The following is a 16,724-nucleotide window of genomic DNA, read 5'->3' as shown; positions in this document are numbered from 1 at the left end:
TTTTACACTCATGACCTCCCTTCAGAGCAAGGCTTAAAAGTTCTTTTACAACTGAGAGCATAGAGGCTCAGAGATGTCACTAAATTCCCCATGGCCGCCTAGACCTCTGGCTAACAAAGCCTGTGTTATTTCATTTCATTAGCACGGCCTCTGACAGGAACTCTTAAATGTGTCTATAGTGGGTAGAGAGAGGACGGTTCTGGGATGTGGAGAAACCCAAAAATGACCCACACCACTGAAGCCAGCCTGCCCAAATGGTGTAGTCTGTAGTTGCAAAGCCTCAAAAAGGGACCTCATGAACCTGGAAATAATTCCTGAAATATCTGATGTCAAATCTCTTATGTCAAGAGGGTGTTGAATCCTTTTTCCCGGTAGAATCACAGAAGACACACATTAATTGGGATGTAATAATAATGGATTCTATTGATAGAACTCATTATGCTCCTGGGTCTGTGCTAAATACCTCACCAGCACTATCTCATCTAGCTAGAGAATGCCCCAGAAGATGGGAATTACCCTCCTAGAAAGACGCCTGCATTGAGAATCCTAAAGAGATGTCACTTACCCAAGTGGCGTGACTTGGGGGGATTGGAACTCAGGTCTATCTGAGTCTAAAGCAAATTGCTGCTACTGACCACTCCATAAGGCCTTTGTACTTCAGGAAAGAGTGAGGCTCAGATGTCTTGTTCTCTCTCTGCGCTCGGTCTGTGCTTCCGCAAGGTAACGTCAAGAATTGGTAAGAATCCCGACTGTGAACACAGAATGCCCACAACACCTCTACAGCTATAGGGACAGTAACAACTATAGGGAAGATCAGCGCTGTAAGTCCTTATTGTACTTACATTTATTAAAAATAGAAATTAAAGAGGAAGAAGCCAAAGGGGAAAATCCCCGTCCCAAATGAGGTCATTTGAGCAATAGAACAATCTTGCTAATTGTTTAGAGGGAACAGAACTGATTAGATATCAGAAATAGAACTATAAAGAGGCCTTCTCCAAAAGCAGCCTCCCTTACAGCATTTCCCTGAAAGATCACTTATTGTTTACTTGAATAGTTTTAAATATAATAAGGAATAACAAGATCTGCCAAGCTAGATTGATTAGCAGATAAAAGATTCCCAACAATGGAATGTTCTCAGTTGATTGTAGCTTAAAGAAGCCAAATCTAACAGGTCATCATTAAGGAAATGTATGTAAATGCTGCCCGTGGATTTCACAATGACATTTAAGCAATCCTGGCCTGATCCAAGTTTGTTTGTCACAGAATGCTGGACTTTCATATCATGGCTTTCACTCCTTAGCTGAGAACTGATTATGACAACGGGTCTTTTCCTGGAAACTGAGTGAGATTAAAATATGTAGTGACCTGATATCAGTGGATTAGAGAGTCAGTGGGTCAGAGATGGGAAATGAATCAGGCTTGGTAAACAACCCTGGCCACTCATGTTGCAGCTGTGTGGGATGAAGGGCAGCCCAGTGTGCTCCCTGGGGTCCTGTAGAATAGACTGGCCTTGAAGCATCCGCCAGCCCCATCTCATCTGATTGCCAGCACTCACATGACTTTCTCGAAATGGCAGAAACAAGAGCTTCTGTGTTTGTACTCAGTTTAGAAACATCACCATCTTCAACCTCTAACCCAGACCTAATACGTACAGGCATTTGGGAAGGGGCTGGAAAAATGAATACATTCATTTTTCAAATATTTATTGAGTACCTACACGTACACCAGGGATTGCAGGGCATGTGGTACATAGATGGAGAAGAAAGACAGAGCCATTGTAAACATAAACGGCAATGCAAAATGGTCCACACTAAGTGCAAAAAAAGGTGGAGGTCAAGAGTGTAAAGATACAAAGCAACAGCTGATGCTAGAGGGCTGCTCTCAGAGTCACAGACCCAATACTTACCCTCAGAGAAATGAAAACCTCCTTAAAAGTGGAATGTTCCAGATAGCATTGTTTTCTGAGGTTAGGCTAAATCTAATGATGGTTTAAACATTAAACAAAACAAAAACAAAAACAAGAAACAAAAACTAGACCACTTGAAAGATGGAGAGGAAAGGAAAAAAAAAAAATAATTTCACCTACCTAATCCCACAAAGGTAACACCATGAGAAGGCTTAGAAGAATCAGTTCAAAGATATTTTCTGTTTTCTATTTGCTTCTTAATCCAAGTCCCATACGCATTGTTTACAGAAATAAATCTAGTCAAAGTTAATATCCACTAGCCCTTATACACATAAGAAGAAAATGGAGCTCAGCAACACCAATTAAAGTAGCCCAAGAATAGAGTAGCAAACTTCAGGTGTCTTGACTCTATATTGCCTCCCTAATCTTTGTTATGACCCTTAACTTGGTCACTCCTGTACACAAGTTATGGGATTTTCAGAAGAAAGAAAAATAAACGTTAAATTATGATATAACTGAATCCTTGGTTGGATCCCATCAAGAATAGAAATAAAGAAGACATAAAGAATTGCGCCCTGTAACTTTCTGAACAGCAACAAGAATTCAGAGCAAGCTCCCTATTTGCATTTGTAGGTCGGGGCAGGAAGATATGGATCACTGTGCAGCAGGGAAAATCCTGCCTGCCTCCAAGAAAGCACATTCTGCAAAGCTGATATTCTTGGAACATAGTGTTACACCATGGAGTGTCCCTAAATCTGAAAGGAGAGTATCGCTTTCAACCTTCCTTGTTCTAAATAACTTTGTCTAACTTCCCTAAAAAGATGGATCTATGTATGTGTTAAGAACTTGATATCTTCACTTTCTCTAGATCGCCTCCACTTTTCTCTCCTGATCACATCTTCAAGTGGAGATGTCATCAACTCTTTAAAAAAGGGTGCCATCTCTTTCTCCTGACTGTCCACACAGATCAACTGCCTCACACGCGGGATGCTTCTAACAATGGCACAAATCAGTTCCATCATTAGAATTTTGGATTGACTTTCCTGCTAAAATTAATAGCCCTTAAAGCATTTCTCAAGTGGTAGTAACATGTCTGTAAATTCTGTATCAGAAGGAGAGCTCATGCCCCATCCCCCTTTAAACCCGTTAGGTTTTTGTGACTGCCTTGATAATAGAATGCTAGAAAGAAAATCCTTGGTGACCTCTGAGGCTAGCTAGGAAAAGTCCATGCACCCTCTGCCAGTGTCTCCTGAGGCAGTCACTCTGAAAGTTTTGTCTCCTGTAAGAGATTCGTTTATCGTGTGTCCACCACTTGGAAAGACCACATAGAAGTATCAAATTGAGAAAGTGGTGAAAACTCACCCAAGGGACTTCATTTGTACCTAGATCTGATTTAGGTGAAAAGATTCTGAACCTTGAACCTAAGCCTAATGAGACACTGGGGAGTCCTGGAAGGAATGAATTCACAGATGTATTTTGCATGTGGGAGAAATGTAAGTAATTTGTGGCTATGGAGTTCACTTTGGAATTTTAAACCATATGTGCAATTTTTTTGACGTTGCTCTTGTCAAAAGAGAGAGTCCAATTCCAGTCCCCTTGAATACGGACTGGACTTAACTCATTTCTAAAAAATAGAATGGAGATGATGCTACATTAACTTTAAGCCCAGGTCTTAAACCTTCATCCTGGTTCCCTCTTAGAACATTTGTCCTTACAACCCCAACCTTACTATGAGAAAGCCCAGGCCAAATGAAGGGTCCCAAATGCAAATGAACCAAGACCCCAGCCACCTGCCATTGTAAATAAAATTTTAAATCCTTTTTTGGTCTTTTTAAAAAACACAGAAACACTTATTCATTTGTATTTTGCCATGGTTGCTTTTGCACTACACAGCGGAGTTGAGTATTTGTGACAGAGACCATATGGCCCACACAGCATAAAATGCTACTGTCTCATCCTGTACAAAAAATATTTGCTGACTCCTGACTTAGGTCACTGAAGATCTCTTTCTCACCAAAGTCATAATATGTCATAGGAATTATGACAGATAGGTATGAACTAAAGCCCACCGCTGTTACTTATGTGTGATCTTGGGATCATCTCTTACGTTCCCTGAATCTTCGGTTTTACAAAACTTTGAGAGAATGGTAAGACCTCTGTCTTAACTGAAAAATGCTAAGGTACCAGCCCATAAACAAAACATTATTAATTTGGTAAACGTTTTGCCGATATTTTTAAATTGGAGCCAAATTTAGGGGATCATATAATTAGGGGCGAAGAAAATAAAAGCTGCCTAATATTTTTATTTTAACAAATATTCATAACAGGTAGGGCACATGAGGAGGAAACAGTGGCAATATCTTCTGTTAGGTGTGAGACACAGGTGGGATGCCATGGCCTGTCAAATTTCAGGTTGTGAATTTCCTTCTGTAGTCCAGATTTTTCAAGAAAAATCCTACAGGCAGAGATGGCATCCCAGGAAACAGTTTTCCAAAACCCATTTCTGATACATTAAATGTCAAAATTGGAGGAAAGAACTCTTGACTGCCTATTACATTAAAAGAATAATCATATTTTTCCACGCTATAACTGAATATTTTTCTTTGAGAATATGAGTAGGTTTAGAACCCCAAAGGCAGAGTGATTTGACCCGATAAAAAGTATCATTTTCTTACGTCTACAGAGAGTCCAAGCAACTGTCAGCAAGTTAGTTATTTCGTCATTCCAGCTACAATGATTTAATACTGTGGGGGTCGGGATTTTTCAAATTGACCTAAGTAGCTGAATTGTCTGTCTCAGTTCCTTGCAGAGGGGAGTAGTCCCATTCTGACCTCTTGGGGGAAGCATGACAACCTATTTTGGGAGGCATCTACTTTCTTCTGGTTTCGTTGCTGGGAGAGGGGTCCCCAGTGTGAAAGCGGTGGACTCACAGCTCACCTCAGCTCCCAGGTGAAGCAAGTCATCTTTGCATGTGTTGATTGCTCATCTGTCTACCTGGGAATGATGACCGGAAGTGCGGGCGGGGCTCTTCCTGACAAAGGAATTGTGAGCTTGTCACAGGTATGGGCTATAAAGTGAGCGAAGGGATGACCCTGGGGCTTGATGAGGCAGGTTGAGTGGGGACCCACTGAACAGCACTTCAGAATGCTGTGCGATTTCTGGTTTTCTTCACTGGAGTTTCTTCTCTTTCCTTGTTTTCACTTGTCACACACATAAAGGGCAGTGAAATGCCAACCTGACCCAACTGAAAGGCCTGGAGATACGAACTGTAAAAGAAGTTACTGAGTAGACACATGTGGAGATGACTAGAGGCCATTGAGAGTATACTTTATGTTCCTTTTTAACCTTTTAACTAGAAAAATGCACTCATTGGATAGAAATGGTCTGCTAGAAAAAAAAGAAAAGAGGAAGGAGGAAGGAAGGAAGGAAGGAAGGAAGGAAGGAAAGAAGGAAGGAAGGAAGAAAGGAAGAGGAGAGATGAGGAGAGGAGAGGAGAGGAGAGGAGAGAAGAGAAGAGAAGAGAAGAGAAGAGAAGAGAAGAGAAGAGAGAAAGAAGACATAATTTTGTCTAAAATCATTTGGACACATTTTTAGTATTGTACCATTTCAGTGCATTTTCATTAAAGAAATCATAGAACCTAAGGATGGAAAGTTCCTGAGAGATAATTTGTCCAGATTTGGATACATGCAAAACTCTTCTGAGTAACTACTGAGGTAGGTTCATTTAATTCACTCGACACTATTTTTTTTAGTATGATCTATGCCAGGTATTGATCTAGGCAAAGGGCAGAACAAAATAGACAAACATCTTTGCTTTCATGGAGTCTGCTTATATCCGAAGCCCTGCGCTTGAACATTTCCAGTGACCAAAAGCTGTAGTTTAGATGAGAGTGAATCAGTCTTTCAGATGTTTACTTATTAACAACCTCTTCTGGAGCAGAATTTTAAGCACTTCATGACTATGAACTCACTTGATGCTCTTAATAAGCCTGTAAGGTAAATAGCATCATCATCATCATCATCCTTCTTCTTCAGATGAAGAAATTAAGGCACAAAGAGGTTAAGGAGTGCCCCAAGACCGCACAGCTCATTAGCAGGAAGTGAACCCAGAAGTCGGGTTTGGAGTCTAGGTTCCTAACTACTAGGCTATGCTGTCAATATTTTGCTAGCTTATATTGCTAACTTGGTTCCATTTTTTCCTGGTATGGGTATTCCTTACCAAGTTGAGCACATTTCTGTCTGACCCTTGGGATCTTCCACTGTGTACTCTAATCTACTGAGTACAACCAAAGATCATGTCTGACTCTTGAATTTCATGGTTATATAGGATGAGACAGCACTTTCTTAAAAGGTATGTGTCCCACTGGTCCTACCACTCCCACTGCACATATAAACGGTGGTGCCTGCACACGCTAGGCAATCGATAAGTGATAAATCTTGCCATTAATTCATAACTTTCTGGCTCACTGATGCCCAAAAGTCCCAAGTTTAGCTTCCTTCTTCTAGTGCAAGTTTAGCTTCATTCTCTAGGAGAGGAACCCGATCAGATATTAATGGACAAGTTTTCAACATTTTCCCAGAAGTAGGTTTTAATAAATGGGACAGGACATTATAGGGCTGAGCAGAGAGACATTGTCATCACTGACAATGGCAAAGGGGATAAGGAAGAGGATGAGGAATTTGGGAACATGGAAAAGCTCACTCACGTGGGGCCATCTTGAAGGCTGCCTTTCACAAGAGCCCAAGCAATTGTTCAGTCCTTTGCTCTGACATGATGGAATGTTCCATGATGTTCCATGATGGAATGAGAAGTAAGAAGAATGAGATAAAAGTTTGAATAGGGTTGTAGTGCTTTTAAAGTTTCTCTGAGTCAACTCATAGGTTGGTTTAATCCTTTGCTTGAAAGGAATTTAAAGTATGTCATGTGCCGTCTCCTTTCAAATGGAACAATCTCAAAATATTTTTAACATCAAACCCCAGTGACTTCTAGACAATCGCTCACGACTCCTCTTTCTGTCCTTAATGAGATTAATCTGGTCAGTTTTCTTTACTAGTTTACTAATTTACTGGTTGCAGAGTTGGCCAATGAGCCTCAATCAAGATGACTTCCTTTCTTTTAACCAGTTCTCCTACCCGCAGATTTGGTCTATGGAAAGTATATTTCCTCTCGAATCCCCTCTTTTGCTTCTGTCATTCTAAACAAGAGGCTCTGTCCTACACAGACTTGCCTGCCTCTTCTGTTCATGCAAAGCCTCCCTTAAACTTTGTCTTCTTTTGCATGACACTCCCTGGGTATTCTTCTAAACACAACTGGCAGCTCCTCCCCTTCCTGGTGCTCCTCCTTTGGTCCTGCCCATGGAGCCATTACTTAAACTGGTAAACCAGTTAACTCCACGAATATTTCCATGCAGAGTGGTCCTGGCTGTTTTAAAACCAATCTAGTTGTAATAGCCAGTGTATAAGAATCTACAAAGCAAAAACAATAGCTACTCAAGACAAGCATTCCAAAGACTCTTTGCCTGAGCTTGTGAAAGAGAAAAGTTTTTTCACACTACATGGTACTTAATTTTATTTTTAACCCAATTTCGAGAGAGCCATACACATCTGCAAGAAAAGCTTTTGAAATTCATACATTGTGGATTTCCTGAAACCCACCCATGAAACATTACTTTTTCTGAGATAAAGAATAGTTGGTAAAAATAATTTGAGACATTTACCATAGTCTTTCAAAGAACCTGGCTTAGAATCTGAGTCTTGGGACCAAACATAGATACTGACAACCCAGGTGGGTTCCTATTTCATCCAAACGAGTTTGTTTTTCTTTTTCCTGGCTGGATACTTTTAAGTGCCTGCTGGTTATTAGTCAGGGAAGAAGTGTGTCTTAGGCTATTAAGTTAAATAAAAAAAAAAAAAATTAAAAAAGGAGGACATTTCTTTTGAATTTTCCCCGAATGCTTTGGATGGATTTCTGTTGCATTATTGGTTGAGTATATTCTTACCATGATAATCCACTTTTAGTAGTCTCATTTACATTAGCTATCACTCTGGAGAGCCATAGTAACAGGCCGCTGAATTACCGTAGAGAAATTACTCTTGAAAGTAATCATTGTGAATGAATTTTCATCACTTGGTCTCATCGTTTCATGCTGTTTTGTCTCTTTCTTTTTTGCCCCTGATAAAAGTTAAGCATAAAGAGGCCTTTTGTTATTATCTCATCTTCTTTAGAAAACTTAGTCTTAATCATAGCAACCAGTTTACGGAGACAACCAAAGGGTATCTATCTCTCTTGCCTCTCTCTTTCACACACACACACACACACACACACACACACACACACAGAATTTTTGAAATGCATTTCATTTTCTTGTGGTGAAGACTGTTTTATTTTATTTTAGTCTACAATATCTCATGTAAATTTGGTTTTCATGTAGCCTAGTTGGTTCAAGGTTTGTGTTTTAAGTACAGGGGCTGGGATTTTTAAGCAGGAGAACTGTGTTGAATTTGTTTCAAGTTACCGACACCAAAGAAGGTTGAAATTTTAAACTCTTAGGGAAAAAAAAACAACACCTTAAAACGGAGAAAGAGGTAATAGTAATAAAAAACATTTAGCAAGTACCTACTCAAGGCCAGGTCCTATTTTAAAAGATCCTTAAAGGAGATTTTTGTTGCTGTTTATTTTTTAGTTTTACATTATTTTATTTGCTCCCATGGCTTAGGTGCTATAATTTTTGTTATTTTTTCTGTTTTCCATTTTCCAGATGAGGAAATAGAATTTTAGAGGAAAGGTAACTTGCTGAAACTCACACAGCTATCAAACAAACAGTGGTTGCAGATTTATAATCCAGAAGGTCTGATTTCTTAATCTTTCCATTCTGTTGCATATTATTATGTGGTATCTACTAAAGAATACTAAAGTGAATGGAAAAATGAATTAAAATTCCAGTTAGCTACTGTTTTATGTGAGATTATAAAGCAACAGAGAATGACTGACCTAGTTGTTGAACTGTTGAAAGGTTTCTCCGAAGATATAATTTTTCATCTATTCAAAATGAAATTAGGTTTTCTCGTGGTGCCTAAAAGTTGGAAAGTTTGGATTTTTTTTTTTTTTGGTTTGTTTTTGTTTTTCTTTTAAAATATCTAAAGAATGGGCCAACCATGAGATAACCATTGGGGAAAATAGACACCAACAGCTGTTTTTTTTACCAAAACATTTGCGTTCAGGGTCATATTAGGGAGCATGAAGTCAGAGTTTTGTAAGTCGAGAAACTGGTAGAAATTTCCACCAGACTTTATGTTTTAAATTTAAACTTAAAGTAATAACAAATGATTACAGGTGTTATCCTTTTTAATTATTAAATGTGGTTATCAATACTGTTTCCAGATGTCCATTCTACAATTAATCCTTTCAACAGATGGCTGTTAACACCTGCTCCATGCCACGCTCTATCGAGGGCCCAAGTAGATGGTGTTAAACAGGCAACCGGCTCTTAGAGATTCTATTCCAGTGAGGAAAATAGACGATTGAAAAAAAATTTAAAAATAAATATGTAATATAGCACCAGGAAGTCGTAAATCCAATGTAGAAAAAAATAAAGCTTGGTAAAGGGACAGAGATCCAGTAATCAGTGAAATCGGTGACATTTGAGCGTCTTCTCTGGGGAGGTCACAGACTCACTATAAAAGAGTGCTGGGGCACTTAATGTGAGGTGTAGGAGGGCTTGTTCAGTACAATTTTAAGACTTAAATATGGGCATCTCATTTTTATTTTATTATTATTGTTATTTTAATGTTTATTTATTTTTGAGACAGAGAGACAGGGTGTGAGCAGGGGAGGGGCGGAGAGAGAGGGAGACACAGAATCCGAAGTAGGCTCCAGGCTCTGAGCTCTCAGCACAGAGCTCGATGTGGGGCTCGAACCCATGAACTGTGAGATCATGACCTGAGCTGAAGCCAGACACTCAACCGACTGAGCCACCCAGGCGCCCTTGGGCATCTCATTTTTATTCCTCAGTCCTTCCCCCATGTTGTTCTTTGAAAACTCCATTCAGAGTGTAAGTTAATCATTGCTTTGTGAAAGCTTGGCCTGTGTGTGTGTGTGTGTGTGTGTGTGTGGTTATTTTCCACATCTGGGAAAAAGAAAGAAAAAACACAATTCAACCAAGTATTTGTCAATTCCTTTTCATTCGACAAATATTATTAGAACTCTAACGTACGTTGATGCAACATTTGATATTTTTGCTTTTCCAAGTATTTGTTCATAATCCATTCTCTGCGAGGAGTTAGGATTTTTCTTTCACGTTTTTTCAGGAAGAGGATGCATTGACATGTTTTGCTGTTCAATACAAGTAAAATTAGTTTGACTTCAGAATTAATGATACAAATACTCTCTGGCCTGTTTTTATAATTTTTTTTTTCAACGTTTATTTATTTTTGGGACAGAGAGAGACAGAGCATGAACGGGGGAGGGGCAGAGAGAGAGGGAGACACAGAATCGGAAACAGGCTCCAGGCTCTGAGCCATCAGCCCAGAGCCTGACGCGGGGCTCGAACTCACGGACCGCGAGATCGTGACCTGGCTGAAGTCGGCCGCTTAACCGACTGCGCCACCCAGGCGCCCCTGGCCTGTTTTTATAAACACTCACCGAAAAACTGGTCATTTGTAAAACTGGCCGAAGAGTCCCAAACTTGATCTTCCACCCAGGCCCTGTTTCTTTAGCCCTCGTGACCTGGGTGGCTGTGCTTTCTGCTGGGATGGGCACCTGACCCAGGTCAGTCCAGTGAGACATAATGCCGTCTCTGGGCCGGACCATGGGGAGAGGCAATATCAGTCTGGGGCTGCCAGTCTCTATTTTGCATTGTGATCCGTGAGAGCCTGTCTGAAAAGGATTCCAGTAGAACGGGAAGCATGTGAAAGAAGTAGGGAAGGAAGAACCACGTTCTGTAACGTTGCCCGGTGTTCTTCGATCCAACTAGTTCTGAGGCCGGTTTCACTCTTGGACTTCTCAGTTCTCTGAGCTCCTAATTCCTTGCGGATTTGATCTGTGTTTATGCCACTTGCAGCTGAAAGACTCCTCAGTAGACACTGAGGGAAGATGACAGGAGAGTAGTCAAGAAATCAGTCAAAGCAGAATGGAACAGAAGGATCTTGGGTAACCAATGGTTTGGGAATCACGTGGCTGTGGATTTGGAGATGATCATGCCGGGAACAAAAACGCCAACCTAATCCTGACCCTGGCATTGAGGCTGCTTGCCGTCCGGCCTCTTATTCATAAGGCGGAAAGTCGGTGGCTCTGACATTACAGATGTCCTTCTAGAACACAAGTGTAGCTGGAGAGAAAAGCTAACAAGATACACATGTTCTAGTCCTGGCTGGAGCAAAATAAGGCACGTTAGGATTACTAGGAGATTCTTGTCATCCCCATCTGCTATAGGATACATAAAAGGATTTCAGGATAAGATGGGGTTTCTGCCTCTTACTGTATGTGATCATCAATAAGGCATTTCATGCCTTTTTTTTTTTTTTTTTTTCCTTGGGACAGAGAGAGACAGAGCACGAACAGGGGAGGGGCAGAGAGAGAGGGAGACACAGAATCGGAAACAGGCTCCAGGCTCCGAGCCATCAGCCCAGAGCCTGACGCGGGGCTCGAACCTACGGACCACGAGATCAGAACCTGGCTGAAGTTGGACGCTTAACCGATGCGCCACCCAGGCGCCCCTTTGCTTTCTGAGTTCATCTTCCTTCTTGATGAAACGGAGGAAAGTTCTAGGACTTAATCCTCACAATAGTTCTAGTGTTATCTAAATGGGGACACTTCTGAGAATAAAGGAGGGGGGCGGGGGCGGTATTCAGAACCATGATAATGGCGAAGGCTTAGCCAGCCTCAATTAGGGCTTTTCCAGACAGATAAGGACCTATGGACACGTTTTCCTCAGTCAGGGCTCCTGGTTCTTTCCTTCCTGGATTTTCCACACCTACCTTCTGCCTTCAATCATCTTTAGAATGAGAGCATTCCAGATGGCTTCTGTCTTTTTTTTTTTTTTTTTTGCTGTGTATACAGCTGGCTGTGTCACAGTGTTACTGCGAGCGAAGTATTGCTCTTCATTCACCTAACTCACTACATCTGCCCATCAACCCTGTGAGGCAGGAGTGATCTGGGGACAGAGAACAGACTCAGGCCCCTCCCGGAGTGGGCCTTCCCGATGAAACCGAGCAGAAGGCAGGACCTTTGCTCTTTGCCCGGCGCTCTGTCGCATCTTTGTCTTCCAAATGTCTACGTGGGAACGGCCAGCCTCATTTTCCCCTGCATCATTTAAAGTCTGGGGGCTTTAATCTCCAAAGACAATATGTTTTTTTTTAATTTTTTTTCACATTTTTATTTATTTTTGAGACAGAGAGAGACAGAGCATGAGCAGGGGAGGGGCAGAGAGAGAGGGAGACACAGAATCTGAAGCAGGCTCCAGGCTCTGAGCTGTCAGCACAGAGCCTGACGCGGGGCTCGAACTCACAGACCGCGAGATCATGACCTGAGCCGAAGTCGGAGGCTCAACCGACTGAGCCAGCCAGGCGCCCCAAAGATAATGTATTTTAAGAATACATTTTAAAATTATTTTGTATATACTTGAATAACATAAATTGATGTAATATTTTTTGAAAAATCTGAGGTCTACCTTCCTCGGTCTCTGCTTAGAGTGGGGGTCCTCTCCCGGTCTCCTGTGGCCCGTGCCCAGCCACCTGTCACAGAGCATCTGAGAACGGCAAAAATGACAGTGAGGTTCCGGCTTCCTCGGAAGCCATTTTGCAGAAGCAGTGGGGTGCCACGTGTGATGTGACACCCAGACCGGAGCATTTTCAGCTCCCTCCTCCACTGGCCAAAATGTATTTTCAGTACTAATTCTGTCATAACCATTAATAATGATCCTTTTCTGGATTTGTTTTTTAGTTTTAAAGAAAATGCCAAGTTTAAAAAGAAGAAAAGTCATACTTTTTTTTCTGAGAGAGCGAGAGAGAGAGAGAGAGAGTGGGGGAGGGGAAAAGAGAGAGAGACTCCCAAGCAGGTTCCCTGCTGAGCAGGAAGCCCAACGTGGGGCTCAGTCCCACGAACTGCGAGATCATGACCTGAGCCAGAATCAAGAGTCAGACTCTCTGCTGACTGAGACCCCCAGGCGCCCCGAAAAATCATGCTTTTAGTGATACTAGTAAAGCTTTGAAGAATAGTTCATGTGTTAAAATTTCATGCTTAAAGACCAAAGATATTACAGCTTGCAGTTCATACCCTGTTTCACTGTTTGAAATTTTAAACACAAAAAATTCCAAGCTGTCTCGTAGATTGACAGAATTGAAGCAACTCTAGTTCAGTTTCTTTGTCTTTATAATTACTGTATTGTTCTCGATGATTTTGAATCTGGGGTTTGAAAGCAGGAATGCATGGTACCACAGTGTCACACAGACGAGGGTCATGAACTTGCCCCAAGCCTGTTCCCGAGTCTATGTGAGCTAGAGACTGACTATATACCTGAACTTCTTCCAAAATAATTTTCGTGTTAGATTCAATTGTTCATTAAAAGGTAAGTAATGAAAATATGCTAATTGGAAGCTTATCCATACATTCTACAACCCATTAGTAACCACAACATTTCTTTAAAATGCAGAGCAAGGAAAGATTTTTTTCGGGGGGGAAATATTTTACTATTGCTACTGTTTAGAATCGTGAACAAAGCAATAATGATAGCAGATGGAATTATTAATCGTTTCAGATTCTCTACAGTGTGGTCTCCTATTGCCTAGACCAGAGCTTCCCGTGGCTCTGAACTTGAAGCTCCGGTGCCTAGAAGACATGAGGGTCAGTGTTCAAAAGTATTTAAGTAATCCTGCTTACTTCAATTTTATTCATCAAATATCATCTGTAATAAAGAAATGGGTATTGGAAAAAATTTTTTTTCATAACTTCTGAGAGATCCTGAGAGTGCTTTGTGATAAAATAGTCTTATACAAAGGTGCCTGGGTGGCTCACTTAAGTGTCAGACTTTGTCTCCAGTCATGATCTCGCGGTTCGTGATTTCGAGCCCCTCATCCAGCTCTGTGCTGACAGCTTTTTGCCTGGAGCCTGCTTCAGTTTCTGTGTCTCTGTCTGTGCCCCTCCTCTGCTTGTGCTCTGTCTCTCTGTCTCTTTCAAACATAAATGAACATTAAAAAAAATTTTTTTAAATACTCTTATGGAACCCTTGATAACCACAGGCCAATAACCTGAATTCATCCCAAATGATGCCCCATCCCCCACAAGCAAGACATTACCCCCATTCACATGCCCATCCCCCAGCCCCATTTTTGTTTAATCAAAACTTGAATTTTGAACTAGAGTTGTTAGGAATATATAACCTACAGGCTGATTAGTGACTCCTTAATTCTTTTTTTTTTTTTTTAAACATTTACTTATTTTTGAGACAGAGAGAGACAGAGCATGAACAGGGGAGGGGCAGAGAGAGAGGGAGACACAGAATCTGAAACGGGCTCCAGGCTCTGAGCTGTCAGCACAGAGCCCGACGCAGGGCTCAAACTCACGGGCCGTGAGATCATGACCTGAGCCGAAGTCGGCCGCTTAACCGACTGAGCCACCCAGGCACCCTCCTTAATTCTTTATGTAATCGATAGTGAAGGCTTGTAGATGGTCTGCTTAATTTTATAGCTACCCAAAGGTCGTAATCAGCACTCAGAAGTTCAGTTTGATCATCCCAGCTCACCCTGAACTTGAACTTGAGCTAAAAGTACTGAGGAAATGAGGTCTTTGGGTCTTGTTCCTAAAAACTAGGAAGTGAGATTGATAGTGATCGTGTTTCTTTTATGGGGGAATTCTCTTCTCCGTGGTCTTGGTAAACAATTTGCCTCCCAAACTATGAGATTTCTGGGGGAAAGCAAGAGGCTACCTCTGTGTACATAAGGGCAGGCAGTGGAAATGTGCCCAAGGAGAAGAAAGAGCGACACGCTCAGGTAGTGCCCGCAGCACAATGGCAGCACGGAAGGAAGTGGAAGGTATGTCCAGGTGAGAAAGCAGGAGAGAGATGTGAACTCTGGCAAGCAGCAATACTCATGACAACAATAATACTAATTTGGAAGCTAGAACAAGCATATGAAATAGATGAATAAAGCCAATGAGGCCCAAAGAAGGAAAGCCATCTCAACAAGAGAAAATGGAGCCACACAGACGTTTCATGTGACAACTCAGAACACGATGATTGACCAAGACAGTGGAACAGGTGAGAGGTGGAGAAATAGCCCAGACCTGGACCCTTTGAGCTCCTGAACTTGAGTCTACACCTTGTGTTAGAAGAATTAGTGACCAAAGGGTTACTATCTTTGGTTTAAGTGTAGAAGTAGGTATGTACCTCATTTTATATTTAGCTGCGTATGTTTGGGATCTTAATATTTCTATAATCAAAATCAGAATGTATTAGGTCCAAGCTTTTGAAATTATCAACATGCATTTATTTTTTATCTGTGAAAGCTGCCATTTCACGTGATTCAGACTAATAGATGCAAAGATACTCTAAAGCAAACTTTTTGGGTTTGCTTTAAGATCCATATTGGAGACAAAAGAAAACTTTGGCCTTGACTAAGAATTCTGAATCCCCCTGGAGTTTGTGATATATGAATTTGGTGCCATCTGGGGAAGTGACAATCCTAGAAGTGTTCCGCCTGCCCCTGCCTCTGGCATGAGAAACAGCTGGGGAGAAAGAGAAGTCCTGGAATTATATCCACCAAAAGAGGTAGTCATAGCCTCTGTACGTGTTTATTTCTTCTCATTGCTTTGCTTTTTATTTCAAACTTATTTGACTCTGTCTTCCAGATTTCTTTTTCTCATTGTAAACTAGATTTTGAAATTATTTGGCCCATCTGTTGGCTTCCCTTACGTGAAATGTAAATTGGCTTTTGTTTTAAATTTCAGGTGCTTTAGGTTTGACTCTATAGGTCATTTCCTGAGGCAGTTTGCTTATGGTGGTGAATTTTTTGCTGCCAAGAACAGAGAAGCCTTGCTGTTTAGAATCCTTTCCTTTAAATTAATGTGCATTTTTGTGGAAAAAAATCAGTTTTTAATAGGTTTGATTCGCTTGCCTCTGATCTTATGTTTTCTTTTTTCTTATTCTTTCCTGTCTTGTGACCCCTTACTTATGCTATTATTGTACTTCTTTTTATATCCTTTCCCCACAAGGAGCTCAAGATAAACCACTATCTTTTCCTTTCTCAAAGTTAAAAAAAAAAAAAATAGACGCCTATGGGATCATGCTGATTCCTGTGGGCCCCTTGCATAAATGATCATGGTGCATTAGATAATGAGCTTTCATTGGCCAATCAATAATTATCGAGTGCCTCGTTTGTGCAGAATACTGTTCATACCATGGTGTGGGTAATGATGGGAACATATTTCACGAGAGACATTGAAATATTCATGGACGTAGACTTCCTTGGCAATTATGCTTTCGAGATCCATTTATAACAGACACATATTTGGATGGAAGAAAGCTGGAGACTCTCACAAAGTTGGATGCAAGGCTTTTTTATGAAGCTAGCCATTGTGAAGTTTGGCATTTATCTCACATCCACCCGCTGTGCACCTCTGATGGTGTTACACTATGGAAGGTCTGTAGGTAAGAGGTAGACATTTTTTTACGGGGTGGTGAAAGTCCTACTTTACCAAATATTCTTCCCAGTTCCCTCTACCTCTGTCATACTACCAAAATGTTTCCTTCTTGAGGATTACCTTAAAGGTAACGTTTTCCCGTGTGGTATTATATTACCCAGGAGAGGGTGCTTCTCATCTAGCCCA

This window comes from Lynx rufus, unplaced genomic scaffold (assembly GCF_022079265.1).
Source record: "Lynx rufus isolate CCGP_SWC_20201006 ecotype Redwood Valley unplaced genomic scaffold, mLynRuf1.p SCAF_7, whole genome shotgun sequence".
NCBI lineage: Eukaryota > Metazoa > Chordata > Mammalia > Carnivora > Felidae > Lynx > Lynx rufus.
The sequence above is the reverse complement of the archived record's forward strand: the minus strand, read 5'-3'. Positions refer to the sequence as shown.